Source organism: Misgurnus anguillicaudatus, chromosome 1, assembly GCF_027580225.2.
Source record: "Misgurnus anguillicaudatus chromosome 1, ASM2758022v2, whole genome shotgun sequence".
NCBI lineage: Eukaryota > Metazoa > Chordata > Actinopteri > Cypriniformes > Cobitidae > Misgurnus > Misgurnus anguillicaudatus.
The window spans coordinates 31,745,721-31,760,019 of NC_073337.2; the positions used below are offsets into that span (position 1 = coordinate 31,745,721).

A 14,299-nucleotide genomic window follows, 5' to 3' on the forward strand; every position below is an offset into this window, starting at 1 on the left:
AGTACAAAAGCACCAAACTACACAGTAATGCTGACGGCTTATCACGCCTACCACTGAAGATGACAGAGAGGTTAGACACTGTGGATCCAGCTGATGTATTCCATACTACAATTGTGAGCCAGCTACCTGTAACAAATGCACAGATTCAGAAAGAGACCTGCAATGACCCAACACTGTCTAAGATCTATGAAATCACTGTCAGAGGATGGCCAACACACGGAAACTCACTCTATCCAGCATTTTCATCGAGGAGAGACCAGCTATCTGTGTGCCAAGGAACCTTAATGTGTGGGTTACGAGTTGTGATTCCATCCAAATTGCGGAGCAAAATGCTAGACACTCTGCATGAGGGACATTTGGGAACTGTAAAAATGAAAAACCTGGCACGCAGTTATATGTGGTGGCCAGGGATTGACAAACAGATCGAGGATTTGACAAAGGCTTGCCCTGGATGTCAAAAGGTTCAAAACTCACCACCGCTAGCTCTTCTTCATCCCTGGGAATGGCCTTCAACACCATGGCAAAGAGTACACATCGATTTTGCCGGGCCTTTCAAAGACTCCATGTTTATAATTGCCGTGGATGCACACTCTAAGTGGCCCGAAGTTCTTCCAATGAAAACAACCACATCAGAAAAGACTGTTTCTGTACTGAGAACAATATTTGCTAGAAACGGGTTGCCAGAGCAGATATGCACTGACAATGGACGACAGTTCGTGTCAGATGAGTTTCAAAAATTCATGAAGCAGAACGGCATCAAACACATCACATCTGCGCCATACCACCCTGCCACAAACGGCTTGGCTGAAAGATTCGTACAGACCTTTAAAAAGGCGATGAAAGCGATGGATAATGACATTATCCCTCTACAACACAAGATAGACAACTTTTTATTCATGTACAGAAGTGCAGTTCACACCACCACTGGTCAAACTCCTGCAATGATGTTCCTCAAGAGGAACTTGCGCTCTCGCTTGGACCTAATCAAACCTAATGTGAGGCGATATGTCGAAAACAAACAATTTGCACACATGAAGGACAGGCCTACAAGTACCTTCCAGGTGGGCCAAGATGTCTTAGCACGAGATTACAGGACGGAAAAGTGGCAACCAGGTACAATTACCACTAGAACGGGTCCCTTATCATACACAGTGAAGGTCGGTGACAACACCTGGAGACGTCATGCAGAGCAGTTAGTGGACTGTCAAGTGAAATCTGCTATTGCTCCTCTTTCTGATTCTAATAAAGAGGATGATGCTGTTGACATTGTTACTTCTGCTTCAGTTGACGTGAATAGCGCTGACCAGCATGACGACACGTCTGAGGTGACAAATTCAGTTGTGTCTGAATCACAGTTAAGTTCACAGAGACGCTACCCTGAAAGATGCAGGAAACCTCCACAGAGACTTGATTTGTAGTAAAAAATAAAAAAAAAAAAATTTGAACCGCATGTTCGTGAATGTTATATATATATATATATATATATATATAAATGTTGGTAAACACTGTTATGCTGAAAACATATACTTGTGCATTACATGTTCTTAGTATGTTTAATCTAAGAAGGGAGGAATTGTAATGTATGGTTATGGTGAAGGGCTGCCCCCTTGTGGTTGAATGCACTATATTATAGTTGATTAAGGAACCACCTGATCAGTTCAGTAAAAAATAATGTTGTTGCTGCATCACGCGTCTCGGTGTGGTTCTTGAGTGTGCTTGCTACATACACAACAAAAACCATCTTACAAAACCCACTGCTGAAAACACAGCACACATTTATATACAGGTATTAGACTTTTGTTCAAACCTTATTCTGAACAGCTCAATGTTACTACAGTAAATGTATAAAATGATATATAGATGATCTCTAGTTGTGTTAAATGTGTTTGTGAGGGCAGATATGAGACAGCAACATGTCCACTTCATTAACAATCATAACATAACATAAGTTTTCACTGCTATGCGGATGATACCCAGCTTTACATCTCATCACATCCTAGCGAAATGCACCAGTATTCTAAGATAACAGACTGCATTAGTGATATTAGGGACTGGATGGCACATAACTTTCATATGCTAAACTGCAAGATACATATTTTTAAACTGAATCGTTCCAAACAAAATATGTGAGATTACAAGTTGTCCATAGATGGCTGCACGGTGGTGCCATCTTCCACGGTTAAGAATTTAGGCGTGATGTTCGACAGCAATCTATCTTTCGATAGTCATATCGCCAACGTCTGCCGCACAGCATTCATCCATCTTAGAAATATCTCAAAAATACGTCATACAGTATGCTGTCTGCATCAGATGCAGAAAAGCTTATCCATGCTTTTATGACCTCTAGAATAGACTATTGTAACTCGTTACTCGGGGGATGTCATGCAAATCAGGTAAACAAGTTACAGCTGGTTCAAAACGCCGCCGCAAGAGTGCTTACTCGATCTAAAAAGTACGACTACATTAGTCCAATTCTGGCATCTTTACACTGGCTACCAGTTAAATATCACATACAATTTAAAATATTACTAATCACCTACAAAGCCTTAAATGGCCTAGCGCCCTCGTATATTAAAGAACTACTATCAGAATACAATCCATCACGTAAACTGCGCTCACAAAATTCGGGTCTCTTAATTATCCCTAGAATATCAAAAGTGTCTAAAGGTAGTAGATCCTTTTCCTACTTAGCCCCTAAGCTCTGGAATGATTTACCAAATAATGTTCGAGTATCAGACACAGTCGATCAATTTAAAACTAAACTTAAGACATTCTTCTTTAACAAAGCATAAAATGTCCAGTAAATCAACCCATTCTCACCCCATGGCGTCAATATTTGACGACACTTGACCATTCGTCAATATGTGACGCGGAGGGTATACCTTTCGCGTCATTTTTTGACGAACTGGGGACTTCAATACTATTAAGTCCGTTGCATTCTCTTTCCTATTTTCTTACCATTTTCTACCATTTTCGCGTCGGTTTAGGGTTAGATTTACATAATGACATCCCTACCCAAACCTAACTCTAACCCCAACGCCAGGTGACAACTGTCATACCTAACTGTAACCCCAACACCAGGTGACAACTGTTTAATTTCTCGTAATCTAACCCTAAACCGGCGCGAAAATGTTAAGAAAATGAGAAAGAGAATGCAACAGACGTAATAGTATTGAAGTCCCCAGTTCGTCAAAAAATGACGGGAAAGGTATACCCTCCGCGTCACATATTGACGCATGGTCAAGTGCGTCAAATATTGACGCCATGGGGTGAGAATGTGTTGAGTAAATGCACTTATCCCTCAATAGTTAGTTTGTCTAGAACAAAGCATTCACATAACTCATCTGGGTAATATACTTATGCCGCAATAGTTAGCCTGCTATAACCCCAATAATGTATGACACTTGCATTACATGTGAACGGCCCCTACGTTAATAGGATTCTGTTTCTCTCTCCCTGTCTCATCCTCGACCCCGAGGACAATGAGACAAACAGACCCAGTTCCTGCTGCTGTGAAGGTCATCACACCACTGATCTACTGACCGTCCTTCTACGAGATGCCCAGCCGATGCCTGACCAGTGACCACTGGCTGAACCAGTTTATGAATCATGTTGTCCAGATAACAAGCAATCATTAAAACAGTTTTCTTAGTTTATTACTGTAATAAAAGTCTGGTAAAGTCTAAGAGTTCATATTTCTATAAACAACTTTACCTTTAAGCCTTCCGTGTTCCCAAACTTAATAATGACGGTCGTCTCAGGTGACCCCTCAGAAGTAAAACAACAGAATTTTTGCCACTTGATGACATAAAATGTTTACGGATGAAAAACCAGGTGGGCAATAAATGTAAAGACGACGACTACATAACGGCCACCGTGTATTTCATCAATGTCATTGCTTATATAATAAAGATCAGTGATTGGCATCTTATAAAATCTCAAAGGAATGCCGTGTGACCTCAAGTAAACAATGCCAAAAAAATTCAAGAATTAGCAAATAAATCTTACAATGATGACAATCAACAAAACTCATTCATGATTCCCAGCATGCATTGCATTTGATGTATCTAAAATAGTTGTATGTTCCGCCTGACTGAGATGTTTTCACCTGTGATGTCTCATTGTCTCTGTCACACACCCTCTGTCTCTTATCCATGTTTTATGCAAACCAGCAGAGGAAATGAAAGATATCCTGGAAAAACTTTGTCCCTTTTGTTAGGCAAGAGCTTCAGGCAAACTTCATTTGAATGAGGAACAGAGCTGAATGTGAGGACATTCATGAAAGACATCATGTAAATATACATATGTCATATTTGATGTTATCTCTTCTCATTTGTGTGTCTTCTTAGGAACAGTGAGCATAAGAGAAACAGAAAAGTCTTCAGATAATCCTCACTGGTGCCATGTGTTTGACATCTACACACCTTCATCCATCCTGGATCTGTGAGGAGGACACATTCAACATTTATAGAGAAGATGATCATTAAACATCAACACATTTATTCCCTCATATCAGTCCCCACAGATCAACATAATATCTGTCATCATATCTGACATCTTCTGAGTACATACAACAGCGTCATGTGCAGAACAAGCTGATATTTAAAGCATTGAAACTGAAAATCTTCTCTGATCTGGGCTGGGTTTCCCGATAACGATTGAACTTAGCACTTAAGAGCGCTTTCTACAAGCTACTTAACGAACATTCGTTGTTCATTTACGTGCGTTTCCCAAAGATGCACGTGAAACGATCGCTCGCAGCTGGGTTTTAAGTGCTACTTACGAGTCGCTATCCATTTGTCAAGTGCTGAAATGTCACCAATAGAATGACTCGAATTTGTAGCAGAAGCTTGTTTAGGCTTATGATCATCAGCCGATGTGCACTAATATTTTTAATAATATATTTTCATTATTGTTCAATGACTTTTTAAATGTTTTAATAATTTATTAAATATTCTTTTCTGTATTTAGTTAGGACTCGTCCCACTGCGAAATGCCGTCTGCGTTTCTATTATAGTTTAGATCAGGGGTGGGGAACCCTGGTCCTGGAGGGCCATTGTCCTGCAGAGTTTTGTTCCAACCCTAATTAAACACACCTGAAAAATCTAATTCAAGTCTTCACGATCACTTGGAAATTAAAATCAGGTGTGTTTGATTAGGGTTGGAACTAAACTCTGCAGGACAGTGGCCCTCCAGGACCCAGGGTTCCCCACTCCTGGTTTAGATTATCATTATTATTTGTTGTTTATGGATTATTGCATTGTACCATATTTATTTGGTTTCTTTAATTAGATGCCATTTCCCTTCAAAACAATGTTTAGATGAATTATAGCAGCAATCGGTATGAACCATTTATCAATTTGCTACCAACTTTTACCAAAATACAAAAAACTTTTACCAACTTGTTCAAAATACGTTTTCCTTCTTTATTAATTTATGTTTAGTCATTTAAATTTGATTTCTCATTTGAATTTTAAATATATTATATTATATATTTAATATAAAATAAACAAAGAAGAACCCAATAAATAAATAAACATTTAAAACATTACATTATCGTCATTACAGGAGTGCAATTTGCTGGTTGTCCTGCAGGTGACCTTGTAACTCTGTTGTCTTACGATGCACTTATGAATGAACGATTACTCCAGACCACTCGTAGATCTACGATGATTTTCAAGTGCTACTTAAGTTATGAAGCTTTTGGGAAACAGCCCGTAATTCTAAGATGATTCGTATGATTGTTTTTACGATCTACTTAGCCTTACGATGCTTTTGGGAAACCCGGCCCTGTTTCTTAGAGGCTTAAAGACAAAATTAAAGTCATGACAAGGTTTGGTTTAATACTGTATGCATAATAATAATAATTAAAGGCCTTTTGATATATTTGATTTGTTTGTAAGTATCTAGGGTCTCATTTATAAAGCGTACGCCAGTTCCTACACAAAGGTTGTGATCTATAAAAAAACAAAGTTGACAGGAGAATGGGCTTGAAGTGTGTGATCTGAGGATGATTCAGCAGGTGATCAGTAATTGATAAAGGGAACATTGCTTTGTTTTATAAGTCGTAATATTTTTTGGTATATGCCAATTTTGGCTTATGTGTGTATGTAGACTTTTAGTAAGGATCTTACGCACAATTTTATAAATGAAACCCCTGCTCTCCTGTGATCACGCTTAAATAATCCTGTGTACAGTTTTAATCTCCTCTTCATATAGTCTGTGTAACTTTAGCTTTATGTTTTAATATATAAACATGATCACAACAATAATGAGATAATAATGCATACAGTACTTGGATGAGGTAGATAAACTAACATCATGATGTCAGAACAATTTTCTCTCTCTGAATGTCAGTAAAACTAAAGAGTTGATTGATTGACTGAAGAGACAGCAGCAGCCATACATGTATATGTTCCTCTTTTGATCAGCAGGACCTCTGTGGAGACAGTGAGCATCTTCAAGTCTTGGTGTAAACATCTCTGAGGAACTGATTGGACTGCACACATTTAAACACAGTTTAATAAAGCCAGGCAAAGACTGTACCATCTGTGACAGCTGAGGAAATTCAGGGTCTCATCAGCTATCCTGAAAACTTTATATTCTGGGGCCATAGAAAGTGTATTGACTCAGTCTATCTCAGTGTGGTATGGGAACAGTACCAGCCAAGATTGTAAAGCCCTACAGAGAGTTGTGCACTTAGCTGAACGCATCTCCAGGTCTCCCCTCTCTACAGAACATCTATCTCCAACACTGCAAACACAGATCTGTAAAAATCATCAAGGACTCTATCCACCCCAGTAACCATCTTTTCACTTCGCTGCCATCTGGTAAGCGCTTCTGGAGCCTGATGACAAAGACTGATAGACTCAGGAGGAGTTTCTTCCCCCAGGCCATCAGGCTCTTAAACTCAAAACCAGCCTCTTAATATTCACTTGTCACAACTTTTATTCACTTAATTAGTAAAATATTATCATATAGACAGTTGCTTGGGTTTGGGGTTAGTTTGGAGTTTGGGTTAGGACGTCACTTTAACTATTGGTTTATAAAAAAATCTGGATTTTTAATCAGTTGTCACTTGACCTTAGGGTTAGAGTTGGGTTTGGGGTTAGGATGTCATTTTATGTTACAAAAAGTCATTCTAACCTCAAACCCACGCGAAAATTGTAAGAAAATAAGAAAAACAGTTGAGTAACCAATTACGTGAAACTGACACGAAAAAGAAAGTCCGTGGTACGGGCACAGAAAAATGCAGAGATCCATGACAATGGCACGGATAAATGAGCAAACTATTATGTAACTATAACATGTAACTTTGTGAGATCATGTTGCGTATTGAAATATAACTGTATGATGATATGCAAATAAAGAGAATAAAGTTTTCCACTGTGAATTCTGTTTATAATCAAATGGAAAATAACAAACAAGAAGGAAATGAAATATGAAAATGAGTCTTTCTAAAGAAATATACAAATAATGGGAGGTGTTGAAGATGAGATATAATATAATAACATCTAAACACACAGACAGAGAAACAGAAGATTCAGGAGAGAAACACACAAAATCAAAAGTAAGAACTTTATTTACTTTAAAATAATATTTATGATATGATAATGTTTTATAAGGATTGTGTATTAATGTTTAATAACTATTAACGAAACTTTATAAAGGATTGATGAAGAGTTACTGAAGAGATCCAGTTAATGAAATCCCTGCTGAAAAAAACAGCATACCAGCATATGTTGTGTTTTGGTACTGGTTTGCTAGTGAACACCAGCTAAACCAGCATCAAACCAGCATAGACCAGCATAATTCCCATGCTGGTCCATGCTGGTTTGATTCTGTTTTTTTCAGCAGGGATGTTTACTGTTTACTCCTCAAATGTATTTATTTGTGTTCATATAGACAGCCTGATGATGTTGTAACCTAACACACTTAACTTTATCCATATTAAAACATTTTCTGCAGTAATTTATTCTTGAAATATGTGAAATTCACCACCCAACCCTACAGCTGGTGCACAATATAAACAACCTGAAATAATTTAGTTCAGAATCAAAGCTACACATTGTCATATTGTAAGACAACATAAAGACTTTGACTTCATGTGAATCGGTGTATGACATCAAAGTACCGCAAGTGTAGGGCTGGACCACTGATCTATATAAATGACTGGATTGCGCATAGACCCCGAAGCCATTTGTTTTGAGAATAATGGCTGGCTGATGAAGTTATTGGCTGGCTAGCCGCCTCAGCCGAAACCTAAATGGCTGCTGCAGCCGCCAAACTTTTCATAGCTGCAAATGGCTGAAGCTGCCACATGTCTACAGATGTCTACGTTATACTGATTAACAGTGTTGGGAAAATTACTTACAAAGTGTAATACATTATATATTACAAATTACTGTCATTTGAAAGTAATTAGTCACATTACAATATTACTGTCTCTGAACTGTAATGAGTTACGTTACTTTTGAGTTACTTTCATCAAAATAACAGACGTATGACTAGGCATTATAAAATGTTAAAATGTAGTTTATTGCTGCTTATAAATCTAGAAGTTATGTGTTTGCCCTCGAGCTTTGAATAGGCACACTGAAGACTTATGGCAAAATACAATAACAATCACTGTCAGAATTATAAACATAGACAAATGATCTGGTAAAAGTCTGGTAAATTATGGTACACATACCAAACACAATAGATCTAGAGCCCACTATAATGCTACTTATAGACTAATAACATGGCAAAACACGCAACCTCTTTTCATTTCTATTCTTTAATTCACTTTTAATTCAGAGCCACAGCACAATACAAAGGTTGGTAAAAACTTTTAACACTGATGTTTAAAAGTCTACACTAATTTTACGTTGTAGTTTTGGTTGCTGTTTGTAATAAAACGGTAGATAGCATAGCAATAGCCTAGCAATCTATTATGTATATGGACTGTAACCATAGCAACGTTAGCTTACCTTGTCATTGCTGGTGTGATATGGATTTTACTGGCAAGCTTTTTAAAAGTCTCTTTACTTCTGAGGTTCAAGCAGCACAGGAGACCGATAGAAAGAAACTTTCTGTTGCTTTTACTTGCTCTCATTCGCAGAATTATGCGTGGCGGCGCTACCGGACCTGATTGCGACCACTTTAGTCAATGTTATACAGCCGCGGACTTCCCAGAAGCAGCTCTATATTTGACTTCACCGATTCCAAATGGCAGTTCCAATACAAAATTAAAGTAAAAATGAACATGCTGCATACAGCACCCGGAAACAGACATACACACGTTATTTTACCCGCAGCTTTTTCCTGTGTGGATGCTGGTCGCGCGCATTGGTCAAAAATAAAAATAACACGGTCTATTTTTGAAATGCATTGTTGTGACGCGCACGTTACTAATGCATCGCTTCTTCTGTAGGGAAAACGAGCAATTTTAATTTACCAATCCGAAGACTGCAGCCTCCGGAGGTCGCATTTTTACGCTGCCTACGTCATCAACACTGTCTTATTTCAAAATATCAACAATTATAAAGTTTATTCTTATTATAAGTTAATCGTAAATTGTTGTAATATGCGTATGGCTTGCGAATGTAATGCTCAGTTAACTTAAATAAACCAGGCTTGATTACGTATGCAGCCTGCATATGCAACCTCCACAGGTTGCAACCCCTCTGTGTATTGTAGCAACGAGCGAGCACAAGACTGTGCTGTTATGAAACCAATCGGAAAATGGATCTCGTGTATTGTTTATATTCCGTGTGTGTATGTCTCTATGTGATAGAATTATTATTTGATTGCAAATAATTCTAGCCGGCTCAGCCAAACTTTATCAGCTGGCGGCTCAATTTGGCTTAGGAAATTATTGGCTGATAGCGGCTGAACTTCTAAATGGCGCAAATGGCGGCGCCTGGCGGCGGCTTCGGGGTCTAATTGCGCATGACGTCACAACTGTGAAGCCACTGCTCCGCCATGTTGGTATTCCCAAACATTCTATTAAATCAATTTATCAGATTTTAATGATAAAACATCTCTTTACTAGTCTCTATTTTTATATCTGAAGTCTTCCTGTACATTATTACAACGCAAACGTCCTATGCATGTACATAGTTATTTACTGAAAGTTGTACATTTTGCGTTTTAATCAGTTATTATACATTCATCTTCATTACAGTATCAGACTGCAGCATATTTAGTATTAATGACAAATGTGCTCATTCTGAAATCTGAATGAATAACATGCTTTGTACTGTATGTGCACGCAATAATTTACTGGTTTTGTAATTATGTTATCTTTACAAGTTACATAAACTTATTCTGAAATAATGCTGACCGTGTAGCTGAATGTCAAAAAAGCTTTATTTATACCCGTGTCATTAACAGAACGCAGCAGACACACTCACCTTAATGTTTTTTTTTTTTATAAATCCATTATCCTGCCCAATAAAAACATAAACATTGCAAATAACATCAGAATTAACAGTTAATTTACGTACACATATCCTAAAAATAATCTTGGGTTGACTGATACGCTGTAAAGCGGGTGAATTTAAAACATGATTTTGAATGGAAGTCAATGACGCTCTCTGCCGGTTGGGTATACCAAGATGGCCGCTCGAACTCTGCGCTGGCTTCACCTCACGCTATTACGTTAAGTGTTCTATGCGCAATCCAGTCATTTATATAGATCAGTGAGCTGGACAATAATTCAATATCAATATATTTCACAATATACATTTTTCCAATAACGGTGATATGATTTTTTTGTACACATGTTTCAGTATACATTACATATAACAAAATTCAGACAGCTAAAAGGTTTTTATTTACTTACTTAGTTTTATATTTGTTTGAAACATTTAAGGGGCTGTTCACATTGCGTCTAAAATGCCTGTTAATTGAAAAAGTACTTCTTCCTTATTTCTCTCTGGGACCGCGAGGAAAACGGAATGTGTGATCGGATTTTAACCGCTCATCTGCACCTCGAGTAATATCATTGTCACTATGCGATCAGTTAATCTGGTTTAGACTTAAGAGTGTTTGTCCAGAGAAGAACTGGTATGAGAAGGAGGTGCAGGGTTAGTTTGCACTCTAAAAAAATAATCCGTAAAAAAAACGGATAATGTCCTGGCAGAAAATTACCGGTACCTTTTCCGTTATGTTTACAGACATTTCCGTTTATTCAAAAACTGAACATTCTGTAGATTTATAAAACACTGTTCCTAGATTTACAGAAAATTTTCCGTAACCTTTAGGGACACTTCAATCTGCCCATGAAACGCAACAATGGTGACAATCAACAACAAAGCTTCATGCCGCAATGCATGCTGGGTACCAGGATTGTAGAAAACTCTCTTAACGTTTACTCTCACCATTGTTGAGATTTGTATCCAAAGTGATGATGTCTCTGAAGCAAAAACCACAGCTGACAAATTTTCAGCCATCTTATTCAAAACAGTGTGTTTTAGATCAGCATAGAGTGTCACTCTTATACATTTCTGTTCTTCATTATTATTTTACTATTTCATATTTAAATGTTAGGCAGTAAAACATAAAAACAACTAAGCTTATATGACATCATAGAACATTCTCCTTCCTCAAGCAACAAACAAGTTGTAATTGCTACAAGCAAAAACACTGTTGCAATGTTAAAAGAGCAGAGTCAGTTCTGGAAGGTCAAGGGACAAAAGCCTAACTAAAGGGAACACTAATCTCCATAGTGGTGACTTCAAATGAATCTAAAAGAAACAAAAACTTTAGATTTAATGTGATAAATGTTGTTGTAAATATCCATTTGACTTACACGTCACGTCAGAAAGAAGATTTGTCTACTAAATCACTTGTGTCGATGCTGGAATAGTTGAACACTTGTATCTTGTTCTGACAGCATTTGTTTAGAAGTTAAACATCATCCATGTTAGAAAATAACTCTGCAAGCAAGTTGTTATTTTAGGTTTCAAACAGAGATGGGGATAGAGAGGCAAAAGTGAAAGATTGCAGCATGGGTTATTGCACCCATAATGCAACATGTTATTAAAAAAAAACAGATAAATGCCTGTAAAACATAAATACGGAAAATTCCTTCATATTTACACAGTACTTTGTCCGTTTTTTTACGGATTTTTTTTAGAGTGTGCATCAAGTCACAGCTTACAATGATTAAACCTTATCAGGAGGGAGAGCTGGAGGTGTAATGCAACACATGGCCACATATGGCCAAGATGGTGGCCATGAGGCTTACCACAGTACAAGCAGTACAAGCTATGTTCCTGTATGTCATTTTATTATCTGCATTATTTGTTTGTAAAGTGCATAATCCAGTACATCGATCGGAGCTCTTAAACCTCAGATACACTTCTCAAAGTCAGGGCCGGCCCTGGGCATAGGCGGAATAGGCAAATGCTAAGGGCGCCGCCGACCCCTTGGGGCGTCCGTGCGCCCAAATTATTATTTTTTAATATATGTATATAAACATTTAACTATAAATATTTAATTTTGCACAAGAAAACAGCAGTTATCAATGAATTATTAGTAGCATATAATCTTGGAAGATCGTGCTTGTTAAATAGCTCTGTGGTTATACTGCACTGAAGCTGCAGTTTAAAATATAAACCCAGAATTCAGCGAACGTCAAGAACAAGATCAGAACGGAAACAACAATCAGACAGAGACGCGGAATTTACATAATGTTACATAGACCATGTTTAAATTTCAATGTTTCTACACAGAAATAGCAACTTGTTCACTTTGTTTGGTATTAATAAGCTGCGCATTGGAGTGCTGGCCGCGGTGCTGAAGACGCGCTCACAGAGTACTGGTGGCACATGCACAGATATTTACGTGCAACCTATTGGAAACTATTATTCGTTATCATATAATTATTATTCGTTATTTTACTTTATTACTTCCACTTAAGAAGAGTTTTGCAGTTTTTAATTTCAATATTTCTCTTTATATAAATATTATTTTGTACTTAAGTCTATAATTTCATTATTTTACTAACCAAACTCATCTGCGTTTCCGATAGGTTGCACGAAAGGGGAAAGTATAGCTTTCTTCCCCTTGAGAAGAGTTGTGCACTTTTAAACTTAAAAAAAATCTCTTCACAAAAAAAACTTTTTTCTTCCATTTAAAAGCTATAATTTCGTTATTTTACTAATCCAACGAATGACTCCTCCGCTTTCCAATAGATTGCACGTAAATATCTGTGCATAGTGCCATCACGCGTCTTCAGCACCGCGGGGAGCAGCCAGCACTCCAATGTGGAGCTTATTAATACCAGATAAAGTTGGTATTTCTGTGCAGAAACATTGAAATTTAAACATGGTCCGTGTAACGTAATTGAAATACCGCGTCTCGGTCTGATTTATGTTTCCGTTTTCTTGTTCTTGACATTCGCTGAATTCTGGGTTTATATTTTAAACTGCCGCTTCAGTGACAATGTCAAGATCAAATGCCTGAGTGACAGGGTATTGTGTGTATGTGTGCGTGCGTTAGGTGCGTGTGTGTTTGTGTGTGTTTCCAAAATATTTTCAAAATTAAGAAAAACTAGACAAAGCTGTGCATTTTTTTTCTGTGTAAGTTTATAAACAAAATGATTGGAACACAATTGTGATTCTAAAGGGCACCAGGTGAAATCTTGCCTAGGGCAGCAAATTGGCCAGGGCCGGCCCTGCTCAAAGTGATCTGGGTCAGTCTATTTCCTTGCTGGAGAAACTAGGGAAATTAGACATCAAGCCATTCAACACCATGGCTGCCCACTCAGGAACCTTGCCAGGTTCAGGAGACACCCTCATTGGATACCGCTCACAGCCCTTTTGCTGTTAAAAGTAGATGAACTCCAACTTATGTTACAAACAAACAAAGACTACAATGATTGCTCTGCCATCTGCCTGATGGAGACCTGACTGGATAAATCAGTACACGATCAAGCGGTAACACTTCCAGGTTTTATACTATATTGTGCCGATAGATCACCTAAACTACCACACAAGTCTAAAGGGGGTGGTATTTGCATAATGATCAATGAATACTTGTGTACAAACTCTACAGAACTTGCTCATGAATGCTCACCACATCTGGAATATCTCACTGTCAAATGCAGACCATAATTTCTCCAACGGGAATTCACGTCTTGTTCCGTGTACATTCCACCTGAGGCCATAGCAGACTTGGCCAACTACGTCTCCTCAGTGGAAAATATACACCCGGATGCCGCAGTGATTGTTCTCGGGGACTTTAACCAGACTAATCTGCTGTCTGAGCACCCCGGCTACCATCAGCGGGTAGCCTGCCCTAGCAGAGG

At 38.0% G+C, this 14,299-nt stretch overlaps 1 protein-coding gene across 1 annotated transcript in view; it reads left to right on the forward strand.

Moving 5' to 3' along the window:
• Window positions 1-14,299, forward strand: part of LOC129431801 (macrophage mannose receptor 1-like) — a 169,149-nt gene that overhangs the window by 95,447 nt on the left and 59,403 nt on the right. The window lies entirely within an intron of this gene.